Raw genomic sequence first — 12,500 nt, 5'->3', positions numbered from 1 at the left:
TTATACTATATGTACGACTGATAGTTTCATTGTAAGCAATGATACGAGCCCCCTGTGGCTAGTAAGCAGCCTATGCCGATACCGCATGGTGTCGGCGATTTCCAACGTTTTGATAAGCAAAACAAATATGTCCATACACCCCAATACTAATGTCCAAATATCAAAAATCGCTATTTTGGGACTATTATGAATTCATTCAAGGACATTCTAAATTACATCATCGCCACACGTCAAGATTGTTATTACATCAGCACATTCAAAATTGGACTTCATTCAGAAAACCACTGGCATTCATTTGGAACACTACCCTTTTGGACTTGTCATATAACTTTTCATGGACTATTTGTGATTTCATTTATAATGCTGAAAAGTATTTAAATTTTCACTTTGTATTCTTTATAAAAATAAATTAAGTCCGTTGGTTTAGATTGGCTAAGATAGCATTAAGGTGTTTTTGTTTATATGAGCCAATATCACATTATTCTTTTCTTGGTTTAGATGGGCTAAGTTCACATTATGGTACATTGGTTTAGATGGGCTAAGTTCACATTAAGGTGTTTGGCTAAGTTTCCATTAAGATATTTGGTTTAGATTGGCTAAGTTTGCATTAAAGTGTATTGGCTTATATTGGCAAATTTCACATAGGAATTTGATTTAGATGGCCTAAGTTCACATTATGGTGTTCTGGCAAAAGACTGCTTGGTTTTATTAGGCAATGAGGGCAGTCTTGCTCAAGGGTACAATAGAGCAACCAGCTTGATAGAAATCTATCATGTTAACCATTGGACTGATGTACATTTTATCAGTGTAATTTAGAGTCTGTTTAAACCATTCCGAATCCCCCCATCTCTCTCTCTCTCTCTCTCACATATATACATATATTTATATATATATATATATATATATATATATATATATATATATATATATATATATATATATATATATATATATATATATGAAAGAAATAATATTTTCAATCTTTCTGCACTGTACTGATTTTCTGGTTGAATACTAAAAGTAGGTTTAAATATATATAAGGAGTTTGCAAATTTTATAAAAGTCAGCTTGCCTAGCAAGTAGTAGGTCAATATGATACAATGTAGAATTTAAGAAAATGTCATTATATGTATTGAAACGTTTGTTTCCTTTGTATCTGTTGATATCTAAAATCCATATCCCAATAATTAAAATTATCCAAGACTATATGTAAATAATACACATATGTATGTATGTATGTACACACACAAACGTATATATATATATATATATATATATATATATATATATATATATATATATATATATATATATATCACAAAAGACACACACATATCTTAAAACACCCTCAGCCACCCAGGATATATATATGATCCGTTTTTACGAGATAAACTTATTAATTCAGTATGGTATAATTATCGAGTAAGATCAGTAGAGTTTTTGCCCTTGTTTGCAATCGTTATAGGATAACGCGTTAAAAATAAAATTACACAGAAGTACAATTAATGTTAATAGCTGATAAAGTTATGCGAACTTTGTTGCATACTCTCTCTCTCTCTCTCTCTCTCTCTCTCTCTCGTGTGTCAGTATGATAAAGCAAGAAGAAAAAGGAAGAACAGTAAAGAACATATATATAAAGGTTTATTGAAACAGCGTCTCATCATGGTGTGGGCACCACGATGCATAGGGATAAATAAAAAAGCGAGTATTCCATTACTTTTCACTTCATTTGATATGCATCCATATGACACAGAATGCTCTCGGTGAGTACAGGGAATCAGATAAACGTCACTGTGCGGGACTAGGTATAAAACATTTATTGTAGTTTTAATTGTAAATTTTTCGGGCATTTAAGTAGAAATTAAATGATTTCAGTTCTAGTGAGAACAACATTTCGACTGTAAAACATAATTTGTTGTCTTGATGCGTTTTCAAGACTCTTGGGCTGATTAGTCACACATCTCTTCAACGTTTCCGATGTACAAATGTTTGTGTGCAGTATAATATTAGTAACTAAAGTGTATACTGATTCAAAGTTCTAATCCAAAAGAAGCAAAACTGGCCTCAGATACTCATATTTGTCACTCATCCATTTTCTGACCCAGATAAGGGGAGAATTCCATGTTGAAATTGACTTAAAATGCAGATTCAGGACATTATTGTTGTTGTTATTATTATTATTATTATTATTCCTCTTTCTGTCCTATCATTTGGTTAAAATAAGCGACACCGGCCTATAAGCTAACTTTAAAAATAGGGTCTTATCAGATTTGCAAAGGATCTTTTCTTGCAACTTGTAGAAGTTAACGCTGTGGAAATACAGAAAGTGGAAGCATGGAATATCTATCTAAACTTACTGTAATCAAAACAGAATTTTATAACCCAATTTATTTAGCCAATGGCCCATATTTACAGTATTCGCTACAGGATGCCAATTTTCCCACTGGCAGACTGAGGCCCTGCTGTAAAAGAAATCAATCAATCAATAAATTAATATAAAAAATTCTCACAATTCATACATTCCATATTTATCAATCAATTAGTGAATAAGAAATACCACAAATGAGTACCCAAAATGAAAGACATTGATCGCATATTTTGCAACTCTGCGCTAGAGACTACACCAGGAATATATGAGAAGAAACTTGAAGGAAGTATTTCGACGTGAAAGGAGGCAGCTTGTTGTGGTAGTAAAAGTAGAGGAAACTGGATAAATTGAACCGAATTTGTTAATAAGAAATACTGGTCATCTATGATCGCATATTCCAGTAGTAAGGATCGAAACCAAGAGCAGAGAAGTGCAAAGCAACATTTGCTATATTCAGGTCCTATACTTGATTTTTTTAGGATCCGAATTATTGAAGAAAGTTAAGGAAAAAGAGAAAATGAAAGTCGAGAAATTGCTCTATTTATTATTTATATTGAATAAGTAAATTTAGTTACAATAAAAGAAAGAAAGAAAAACTTCAACTGTTTTTAGTTATAAAAGAAAAAAAAAAAATTAGAGTCTACAGCACCCGGTATTCCCAGGCGGTCACCCATCCAAGTACTAACCGGGCCCGACGTTGCTTAACTTCGGTGATCGGACGAGAACCGGTGCTTTCAACGTGGTATGGCCGTAGACACAAGTGTGTGTAAATTTAAGACTTATATTCGCTTCTCTCTTCACCGTTTCCGATGTACAGACGTTTACGTTTATGTGCCGTGTAAAATTAGTAATTAAAGTGTACTTATTAAAACTTATATAGATAAACTGCCTTCATACATTATTCAAATTTGTAATTCAGGCATTTTCGGACTCGGACATTAGTTGCTTAACCGGAGGTTTACACCTTCAAATGGACTTAAATAACAATGCATTTAAACGAAGATTCAGTTCATTTTTGTTGTTTTTGGGCATTATTATTATTATTATTATTATTATTATTTATCTTGTATCAACTGACTAATTCAATAGGTAAATAATCGACATCAGCCTATGAGCTACCTTTAAAGACGGACTCGAATCTGATTTGAAACGGATATCGTCTTGCAGCTCGGAAACGTTAAAGTTGTGGAAACACAGAAAGTGCAAGGAAGTGGAAGCAGGGAACATCCATCCAAACTTACTGTAATCAAAACAGAGATTTATACACCAATTTATTTTGTCAATGGCCCATATTCGAAGTATTCGCTAAGGGATGCCAAGTTTCACACTGATAGACTGGTGCCCTGCTAAAAACAGGTAAATAAATTAAAATAATTAAAAATAATACATTCCAAATATATCTCTCAATTATTGAATAAGAAATACCACAGACAAGTATCCAAAATGAAAGACATCGATTGCATACGTTGCAATTATTCGCTATAGGCTGAATCCGGAATATCAGAAGAAATTTGGAGGATCTGGACGGCATACGAGGCGGCCCATTTCGATCCTGGAGGTAGAGGAAACTGAAAAATTTGCACCAGATTTGTGAACAAGAAATATTGGCCATATATGATCGCATATCCTCACAGTGAGGATGGAACCCAAAAAAAATTTAAAAAATGCCTACAGCACCCGGTATTCCCAGGCGGTCACCCATCCAAGTACTAACCGGGCCCGACGTTGCTTAACTTCGGTGATCGGACGAGAACCGGTGTTTTCAACGTGGTATGGCCGTAGACATTTGTATGTACAAATTTAAGACTAATATAGGTTGTCTCTTCGTCGTTACAAAGATATATTACACACACACACACACACACACACACACACACACACATATATATATATATATATATATATATATATATATATATATATATATATATATATATATATATATATATATATATATATATATATTAGAGACAGGGGAGAGCTCTGCTTACGACAATACATCCCTTCAGTTTCAATCTGTAAAGAAGCAAGAGCTTATTTGATCGCCGATGTCACTGACATGTAGGTTGCCATATTTGTGCAGTCATTTGAATAGTAATACAATGGCGAGTTCCGTGTCAAATTTCATCAAGGTTGTCGTTTTCTTTCGTCAGTCAGCTTCATTAACGACAAATGATGTTATACTCGGAATTATTTCTGAGAAAATAAATCGTATTTCTCTCGATTTCATGCAGGTATATCTCGATGAAAGGTCGGTCAAGTTTGCATGGCAGGCTAGTAAGCACAGGGGCTCGCATCGTTGCTCACAATTGAACTGACAGTCATACATTTTATACTATATGTACGACTGATAGTTTCATTGTAAGCAATGATACGAGCCCCCTGTGGCTAGTAAGCAGCCTATGCCGATACCGCATGGTGTCGGCGATTTCCAACGTTTTGATAAGCAAAACAAATATGTCCATACACCCCAATACTAATGTCCAAATATCAAAAATCGCTATTTTGGGACTATTATGAATTCATTCAAGGACATTCTAAATTACATCATCGCCACACGTCAAGATTGTTATTACATCAGCACATTCAAAATTGGACTTCATTCAGAAAACCACTGGCATTCATTTGGAACACTACCCTTTTGGACTTGTCATATAACTTTTCATGGACTATTTGTGATTTCATTTATAATGCTGAAAAGTATTTAAATTTTCACTTTGTATTCTTTATAAAAATAAATTAAGTCGGTTGGTTTAGATTGGCTAAGATAGCATTAAGGTGTTTTTGTTTATATGAGCCAATATCACATTATTCTTTTCTTGGTTTAGATGGGCTAAGTTCACATTATGGTACATTGGTTTAGATGGGCTAAGTTCACATTAAGGTGTTTGGCTAAGTTTCCATTAAGATATTTGGTTTAGATTGGCTAAGTTTGCATTAAAGTGTATTGGCTTATATTGGCAAATTTCACATAGGAATTTGATTTAGATGGCCTAAGTTCACATTATGGTGTTCTGGCAAAAGACTGCTTGGTTTTATTAGGCAATGAGGGTAGTCTTGCTCAAGGGTACAATAGAGCAACCAGCTTGATAGAAATCTATCATGTTAACCATTGGACTGATGTACATTTTATCAGTGTAATTTAGAGTCTGTTTAAACCATTCCGAATCCCCCCATCTCTCTCTCTCTCTCTCTCACATATATCTATATATATATATATATATATATATATATATATATATATATATATATATATATATATATATATATATATATATATATATATATATATATATATATATATGAAAGAAATAATATTTTCAATCTTTCTGCACTGTACTGATTTTCTGGTTGAATACTAAAAGTAAGTTTAAATATATATAAGGAGTTTGCAAATTTTATAAAAGTCAGCTTGCCTAGCAAGTAGTAGGTCAATATGATACAATGTAGAATTTAAGAAAATGTCATTATATGTATTGAAACGTTTGTTTCCTTTGTATCTGTTGATATCTAAAATCCATATCCCAATAATTAAAATTATCCAAGACTATATGTAAATAATACACGTATGTATGTATGTATGTACACACACAAACGTATATATATATATATATATATATATATATATATATATATATATATATATATATATATATATATATATATATATATAAATATATATATATATATATATATATATATATATATATATATATATATACATATCACAAAAGATACACACATATCTTAAAACACCCTCAGCCACCCAGGATATATATATGATCCGTTTTTACGAGATAAACTTATTAATTCAGTATGGTATAATTATCGAGTAAGATCAGTAGAGTTTTTGCCCTTGTTTGCAATCGTTATAGGATAACGCGTTAAAAATAAAATTACACAGAAGTACAATTAATGTTAATAGCTGATAAAGTTATGCGAACTTTGTTGCATACTCTCTCTCTCTCTCTCGTGTGTCAGTATGATAAAGCAAGAAGAAAAAGGAAGAACAGTAAAGAACATATATAAAAAGGTTTATTGAAACAGCGTCTCATCATGGTGTGGGCACCACGATGCATAGGGATAAATAAAAAAGCGAGTATTCCATTACTTTTCACTTCATTTGATATGCATCCATATGACACAGAATGCTCTCGGTGAGTACAGGGAATCAGATAAACGTCACTGTGCGGGACTAGGTATAAAACATTTATTGTAGTTTTAATTGTAAATTTTTCGGGCATTTAAGTAGAAATTAAATGATTTCAGTTCTAGTGAGAACAACATTTCGACTGTAAAACATAATTTGTTGTCTTGATGCGTTTTCAAGACTCTTGGGCTGATTAGTCACACATCTCTTCAACGTTTCCGATGTACAAATGTTTGTGTGCAGTATAATATTAGTAACTAAAGTGTATACTGATTCAAAGTTCTAATCCAAAAGAAGCAAAACTGGCCTCAGATACTCATATTTGTCACTCATCCATTTTCTGACCCAGATAAGGGGAGAATTCCATGTTGAAATTGACTTAAAATGCAGATTCAGGACATTATTGTTGTTGTTATTATTATTATTATTATTCCTCTTTCTGTCCTATCATTTGGTTAAAATAAGCGACACCGGCCTATAAGCTAACTTTAAAAATAGGGTCTTATCAGATTTGCAAAGGATCTCTTCTTGCAACTTGTAGAAGTTAACGTTGTGGAAATACAGAAAGTGGAAGCATGGAATATCTATCTAAACTTACTGTAATCAAAACAGAATTTTATAACCCAATTTATTTAGCCAATGGCCCATATTTACAGTATTCGCTACAGGATGCCAATTTTCCCACTGGCAGACTGAGGCCCTGCTGTAAAAGAAATCAATCAATCAATAAATTAATATAAAAAATTCTCACAATTCATACATTCCATATTTATCAATCAATTAGTGAATAAGAAATACCACAAATAAGTACCCAAAATGAAAGACATTGATCGCATATTTTGCAACTCTGCGCTAGAGACTACACCAGGAATATATGAGAAGAAACTTGAAGGAAGTATTTCGACGTGAAAGGAGGCAGCTTGTTGTGGTAGTAAAAGTAGAGGAAACTGGATAAATTGAACCGAATTTGTTAATAAGAAATACTGGTCATCTATGATCGCATATTCCAGTAGTAAGGATCGAAACCAAGAGCAGAGAAGTGCAAAGCAACATTTGCTATATTCAGGTCCTATACTTGATTTTTTTAGGATCCGAATTATTGAAGAAAGTTAAGGAAAAAGAGAAAATGAAAGTCGAGAAATTGCTCTATTTATTATTTATATTGAATAAAGTAAATTTAGTTACAATAAAAGAAAGAAAGAAAAACTTCAACTGTTTTTAGTTATAAAAGAAAAAAAAATAGTTAGAGTCTACAGCACCCGGTATTCCCAGGCGGTCACCCATCCAAGTACTAACCGGGCCCGACGTTGCTTAACTTCGGTGATCGGACGAGAACCGGTGCTTTCAACGTGGTATGGCCGTAGACACAAGTGTGTGTAAATTTAAGACTTATATTCGCTTCTCTCTTCACCGTTTCCGATGTACAGACGTTTACGTTTATGTGCCGTGTAAAATTAGTAATTAAAGTGTACTTATTAAAACTTATATAGATAAACTGCCTTCATACATTATTCAAATTTGTAATTCAGGCATTTTCGGACTCGGACATTAGTTGCTTAACCGGAGGTTTACACCTTCAAATGGACTTAAATAACAATGCATTTAAACGAAGATTCAGTTCATTTTTGTTGTTTTTGGGCATTATTATTATTATTATTATTATTATTATTATTATTTATCTTGTATCAACTGACTAATTCAATAGGTAAATAATCGACATCAGCCTATGAGCTACCTTTAAAGACGGACTCGAATCTGATTTGAAACGGATATCGTCTTGCAGCTCGGAAACGTTAAAGTTGTGGAAACACAGAAAGTGCAAGGAAGTGGAAGCAGGGAACATCCATCCAAACTTACTGTAATCAAAACAGAGATTTATACACCAATTTATTTTGTCAATGGCCCATATTCGAAGTATTCGCTAAGGGATGCCAAGTTTCACACTGATAGACTGGTGCCCTGCTAAAAACAGGTAAATAAATTAAAATAATTAAAAATAATACATTCCAAATATATCTATCAATTATTGAATAAGAAATACCACAGACAAGTATCCAAAATGAAAGACATCGATTGCATACGTTGCAATTATTCGCTATAGGCTGAATCCGGAATATCAGAAGAAATTTGGAGGATCTGGACGGCATACGAGGCGGCCCATTTCGATCCTGGAGGTAGAGGAAACTGAAAAATTTGCACCAGATTTGTGAACAAGAAATATTGGCCATATATGATCGCATATCCTCACAGTGAGGATGGAACCAAAAAAAAATTTAAAAAATGCCTACAGCACCCGGTATTCCCAGGCGGTCACCCATCCAAGTACTAACCGGGCCCGACGTTGCTTAACTTCGGTGATCGGACGAGAACCGGTGTTTTCAACGTGGTATGGCCGTAGACATTTGTATGTACAAATTTAAGACTAATATAGGTTGTCTCTTCGTCGTTACAAAGATATATTACACACACACGCACACACACACACACACACACACACACACACACACACACACACACATATATATATATATATATATGTATATATATATATATATATATATATATATATATATATATATATATATATATATATATATATATATATTAGAGACAGGGGAGAGCTCTGCTTACGACAATACATCCCTTCAGTTTCAATCTGTAAAGAAGCAAGAGCTTATTTGATCGCCGATGTCACTGACATGTAGGTTGCCATATTTGTGCAGTCATTTGAATAGTAATACAATGGCGAGTTCCGTGTCAAATTTCATCAAGGTTGTCGTTTTCTTTCGTCAGTCAGCTTCATTAACGACAAATGATGTTATACTCGGAATTATTTCTGAGAAAATCAATCGTATGTCTCTCGATTTCATGCAGGTATATCTCGATGAAAGGTCGGTCAAGTTTGCATGGCAGGCTAGTAAGCACAGGGGCTCGCATCGTTGCTCACAATTGAACTGACAGTCATACATTTTATACTATATGTACGACTGATAGTTTCATTGTAAGCAATGATACGAGCCCCCTGTGGCTAGTAAGCAGCCTATGCCTATACCGCATGGTGTCGGCGATTTCCAACGTTTTGATAAGCAAAACAAATATGTCCATACACCTCAATACTAATGTCCAAATATCAAAAATCGCTATTTTGGGACTATTATGAATTCATTCAAGGACATTCTAAATTACATCATCGCCACACGTCAAGATTGTTATTACATCAGCACATTCAAAATTGGACTTCATTCAGAAAACCACTGGCATTCATTTGGAACACTACCCTTTTGGACTTGTCATATAACTTTTCATGGACTATTTGTGATTTCATTTATAATGCTGAAAAGTATTTAAATTTTCACTTTGTATTCTTTATAAAAATAAATTAAGTCGGTTGGTTTAGATTGGCTAAGATAGCATTAAGGTGTTTTTGTTTATATGAGCCAATATCACATTATTCTTTTCTTGGTTTAGATGGGTTAAGTTCACATTATGGTACATTGGTTTAGATGGGCTAAGTTCACATTAAGGTGTTTGGCTAAGTTTCCATTAAGATATTTGGTTTAGATTGGCTAAGTTTGCATTAAAGTGTACTGGCTTATATTGGCAAATTTCACATAGGAATTTGATTTAGATGGCCTAAGTTCACATTATGGTGTTCTGGCAAAAGACTGCTTGGTTTTATTAGGCAATGAGGGTAGTCTTGCTCAAGGGTACAATAGAGCAACCAGCTTGATAGAAATCTATCATGTTAACCATTGGACTGATGTACATTTTATCAGTGTAATTTAGAGTCTGTTTAAACCATTCCGAATCCCGCATCTCTCTCTCTCTCTCTCTCTCACATATATACATATATATATATATATATATATATATATATATATATATATATATATATATATATATATATATATATATATATATATATATATATATATATATATATATATATATATATATATATATATATATATATATATATATATATATATATATATATGAAAGAAATAATATTTTCAATCTTTCTGCACTGTACTGATTTTCTGGTTGAATACTAAAAGTAAGTTTAAATATATATAAGGAGTTTGCAAATTTTATAAAAGTCAGCTTGCCTAGCAAGTAGTAGGTCAATATGATACAATGTAGAATTTAAGAAAATGTCATTATATGTATTGAAACGTTTGTTTCCTTTGTATCTGTTGATATCTAAAATCCATATCCCAATAATTAAAATTATCCAAGACTATATGTAAATAATACACGTATGTATGTATGTATGTACACACACAAACGTATATATATATATATATATATATATATATATATATATATATATATATATATATATCACAAAAGATACACACATATCTTAAAACACCCTCAGCCACCCAGGATATATATATGATCCGTTTTTACGAGATAAACTTATTAATTCAGTATGGTATAATTATCGAGTAAGATCAGTAGAGTTTTTGCCCTTGTTTGCAATCGTTATAGGATAACGCGTTAAAAATAAAATTACACAGAAGTACAATTAATGTTAATAGCTGATAAAGTTATGCGAACTTTGTTGCATACTCTCTCTCTCTCTCTCTCTCTCGTGTGTCAGTATGATAAAGCAAGAAGAAAAAGGAAGAACAGTAAAGAACATATATAAAAAGGTTTATTGAAACAGCGTCTCATCATGGTGTGGGCACCACGATGCATAGGGATAAATAAAAAAGCGAGTATTCCATTACTTTTCACTTCATTTGATATGCATCCATATGACACAGAATGCTCTCGGTGAGTACAGGGAATCAGATAAACGTCACTGTGCGGGACTAGGTATAAAACATTTATTGTAGTTTTAATTGTAAATTTTTCGGGCATTTAAGTAGAAATTAAATGATTTCAGTTCTAGTGAGAACAACATTTCGACTGTAAAACATAATTTGTTGTCTTGATGCGTTTTCAAGACTCTTGGGCTGATTAGTCACACATCTCTTCAACGTTTCCGATGTACAAATGTTTGTGTGCAGTATAATATTAGTAACTAAAGTGTATACTGATTCAAAGTTCTAATCCAAAAGAAGCAAAACTGGCCTCAGATACTCATATTTGTCACTCATCCATTTTCTGACCCAGATAAGGGGAGAATTCCATGTTGAAATTGACTTAAAATGCAGATTCAGGACATTATTGTTGTTGTTATTATTATTATTATTATTATTATTCCTCTTTCTGTCCTATCATTTGGTTAAAATAAGCGACACCGGCCTATAAGCTAACTTTAAAAATAGGGTCTTATCAGATTTGCAAAGGATCTCTTCTTGCAACTTGTAGAAGTTAACGTTGTGGAAATACAGAAAGTGGAAGCATGGAATATCTATCTAAACTTACTGTAATCAAAACAGAATTTTATAACCCAATTTATTTAGCCAATGGCCCATATTTACAGTATTCGCTACAGGATGCCAATTTTCCCACTGGCAGACTGAGGCCCTGCTGTAAAAGAAATCAATCAATCAATAAATTAATATAAAAAATTCTCACAATTCATACATTCCATATTTATCAATCAATTAGTGAATAAGAAATACCACAAATAAGTACCCAAAATGAAAGACATTGATCGCATATTTTGCAACTCTGCGCTAGAGACTACACCAGGAATATATGAGAAGAAACTTGAAGGAAGTATTTCGACGTGAAAGGAGGCAGCTTGTTGTGGTAGTAAAAGTAGAGGAAACTGGATAAATTGAACCGAATTTGTTAATAAGAAATACTGGTCATCTATGATCGCATATTCCAGTAGTAAGGATCGAAACCAAGAGCAGAGAAGTGCAAAGCAACATTTGCTATATTCAGGTCCTATACTTGATTTTTTTAGGATCCGAATTATTGAAGAAAGTTAAGGAAAAAGAGAAAATGAAAGTCGAGAAATTGCTCTATTTATTATTTATATTGAATAAAGTAAATTTAGTTACAATAAAAGAAAGAAAG

The 12,500-nt window shown here is 32.7% G+C and overlaps 4 non-coding genes across 4 annotated transcripts; all 4 read right to left on the bottom strand.

Annotated features, from left to right (window-relative positions):
- Window positions 1–3,005: 3,005 nt before the first annotated feature.
- LOC149770561 (5S ribosomal RNA) lies at window positions 3,006–3,124 on the bottom strand. Its single transcript, XR_016418583.1, has one exon. It is a non-coding gene; the product is annotated as a 5S ribosomal RNA (ribosomal RNA).
- Window positions 3,125–4,033: 909 nt separating this feature from the next.
- On the bottom strand, window positions 4,034–4,152 carry LOC149770560 (5S ribosomal RNA). The gene has a single exon (XR_016418705.1). It is a non-coding gene; the product is annotated as a 5S ribosomal RNA (ribosomal RNA).
- A 3,613-nt stretch (window positions 4,153–7,765) lies between these two features.
- Window positions 7,766–7,884, bottom strand: LOC149770559 (5S ribosomal RNA). The gene has a single exon (XR_016418582.1). It is a non-coding gene; the product is annotated as a 5S ribosomal RNA (ribosomal RNA).
- A 915-nt stretch (window positions 7,885–8,799) lies between these two features.
- LOC149770558 (5S ribosomal RNA) lies at window positions 8,800–8,918 on the bottom strand. Its single transcript, XR_016418704.1, has one exon. It is a non-coding gene; the product is annotated as a 5S ribosomal RNA (ribosomal RNA).
- Window positions 8,919–12,500: the final 3,582 nt, after the last annotated feature.

Source organism: Sinohyriopsis cumingii, unplaced genomic scaffold, assembly GCF_028554795.1.
Source record: "Sinohyriopsis cumingii isolate HCF-2022 unplaced genomic scaffold, ASM2855479v2 utg002479l, whole genome shotgun sequence".
Classification (NCBI taxonomy): Eukaryota; Metazoa; Mollusca; class Bivalvia; order Unionida; family Unionidae; genus Sinohyriopsis; species Sinohyriopsis cumingii.
Note: the sequence above shows the minus strand (reverse complement) of the source record. Positions and strands in the feature narration are given on the sequence as shown.